We start from the raw sequence: 2421 nt of genomic DNA, 5'->3' as shown, positions 1-2421 counted from the left end.
TCTGTAGTGGATGCTGGAGCCCTTGAAATATTTCAGCAGACTGGAGTTCCTGACAGAATCTCTACTAGAGGAAATATTCAGGGGCTTCTCCCAGGCTCCTCATCTCAGACCCCAGGTTGAGCCCCAGTGAACTTCTCCTGCCGTGCCTAAAGAGTGGCGTGAGAGAGGATGTTTGGGCCCCTTTTCCAACTTAGGGATCAGATTGGTGTTCTGATCCTGTTTTTCAGTACCCACAAGCCTGAGCGCCAACCACAGCAGGATTGGGAGGAATATCCCTATACCCCTCCTAGGCTGTAAAGGGCTTCCTGGGACTGCCGAGAAGCCACTTCTTTGTCACCTGATCTCTCCATGGATCCTGATCTGAGTCACAAAGACCCCAGAGGCAGGTTTCTGAAGGAGGCAGTAGCGGTTAAGACTCCCCTCACCAGAGGAGACCCAGCCCACACTTCTCAGCTCCACTTCTCACCAAAGAGGGCTCCCCACCTCAAACCTTCTCAGCAGCCCTGCCTTCTTCCTTACATGATGAGCCTACCCTGTGTCTGCCAGCACACCCTCCATGGCCCCTGTACCCTCTATACACCACCTATCCTTGGGCAGGTGACTCACTTAGTAGTTTTAATTTTTATTTATTTATGTGTGTGTGTGCATGTATGCAGTCACACAGGTGCCTTCGTGGGGAGAAGGGGACAGGGGACAGCCATGCTTCTACCATTTGGGTCCTGGGGACCAAGCGCAGGTCCTCAGGCAAGGGCCTATACCTGCTCCTTCGGAGGCCTGGAGGCCACTCCCCTCAGAAGCCTCTCCAGCTGAGGAGGAGCTGCGGCAGGAGCACCCTGGAGGCTGCACCCCATCCCCTTGTGTCCCCAACACAGATGAGTACCAGCTAATGAGCCACAAGGGAACAGCTGTTGCCATAGAGTCCAGAAGAGCGGCCTTGCAGCTGCCATCTCCTTGCCATTGCCCAGAGCAGCCAGTGGCAGCTGTGGCGTCTCACACACTCGCCCCTAGTGTTGCTGAGCAGGGGAGGGGCACGGAGCCTTGGAGAAGGAGAGACACCTCTCTATACATGGATATGATGGGTGACAAGGGAGAACCTCAGAATGGGCAGGTAAGGAGTATGCCTAGGGTGTGCACACAGGACAGTGAACCCAGCAACAAGGACAGGCCCCACACACAGTCATGACTCCATTGACAAGGGAGAGACCGTCACTCAGGGCACTGTGACCAGCAGTGATGGCAGAATGCACACCCAGGAACCATAACAACCACTATAAGAGAAACAAGTTCAGGGACCAGTCCAGCCTCCTCTACCCTGACTTGTGCTCAGAGTTTTTGAGAAAAATACTGCCCGATTGACCCCATAGGACAGAAAGAGCTGAGCAGGTACCAACAACAACCTGGTGCCGTTTTCCCATCCTGGGCATGCAGGGCTGGCAGGCATAACATCTTGGAAGAACGTGGGCTCAACATGGGTAAACCAAGGGCCAGTGAACACCCCAGGGCACAAGAACTCCATGTCTCTTGCCACTGGGCCTGGGGAATTCAGAGTAATGTCTTCATTCCTAGAACGCTCTGGCTTCCCCTCCTTGCCTGCAGGCTCTGAGGTTGTTTGTGCACCTCCTGAACTCCTTGTTCAGCCAGCACTGCTCTGTCCTCCCTAACCCTCCCCAACCACACAGAAACACACATTCTCCCTGGCCAGTGCCACCCCGGGTCCAAGGCCAGATTCCCATGAGTAGTTAAAGCAGTCTTCTGCCTCCCCTCTGTCTACATGTCTACATCCCAACAGTAGTACCCTAAAACTGGTGTGTGTGTGTGTGTGTGTGTTTGTGTGTGATATGTATGTGGCCCAGGCTGGCCTGGAACCCACAGAGATCCACCTACCTCTGCCTCCCAGTGCTGGGATCAAAGATGTGCACCACCAAGAGAAGCTCTGAACCTAATTCTTGTAGAAGCTGAGAAAATGCCTGCTAGTGGAGCGGCTGTTCTCCAACACTCACAACACTCTCCAGAAATCCTGCCAGCCCAGGAGATGCCCACTGATGTGTCCAGGGCTGCAAGCAGCTCTGATGCTTCCTGTGGATGTGCATGGGGACAACAGAATACAGCAGTTGTTATCTATGGATGCAGATATATAGTCTGTGTGTGTGCGTGTGTTGCTGGGAAATGAAGCCAGAGCTTTCTTCACACATGCTAAGCAAAAGTTCTACTACTGCCCTACAGCCCTAGTCAGAGATTATATACATATATGTGTGTGTGTGTGTGTGTGTGTGTGTGTGTGTGTGTAATGTATGTATATATATATATATATATATATATATATATATATATATAGAGAGAGAGAGAGAGAGAGAGAGAGAGAGAGAGAGAGACAGGGTCTCTATGTAGTCTTTGACTGTCCTGGAACTCACTCTGTGGGCC

This window comes from Myodes glareolus, chromosome 8 (assembly GCF_982192425.1).
Source record: "Myodes glareolus chromosome 8, mMyoGla1.1, whole genome shotgun sequence".
NCBI lineage: Eukaryota > Metazoa > Chordata > Mammalia > Rodentia > Cricetidae > Myodes > Myodes glareolus.
The sequence above is the reverse complement of the archived record's forward strand: the minus strand, read 5'-3'. Positions refer to the sequence as shown.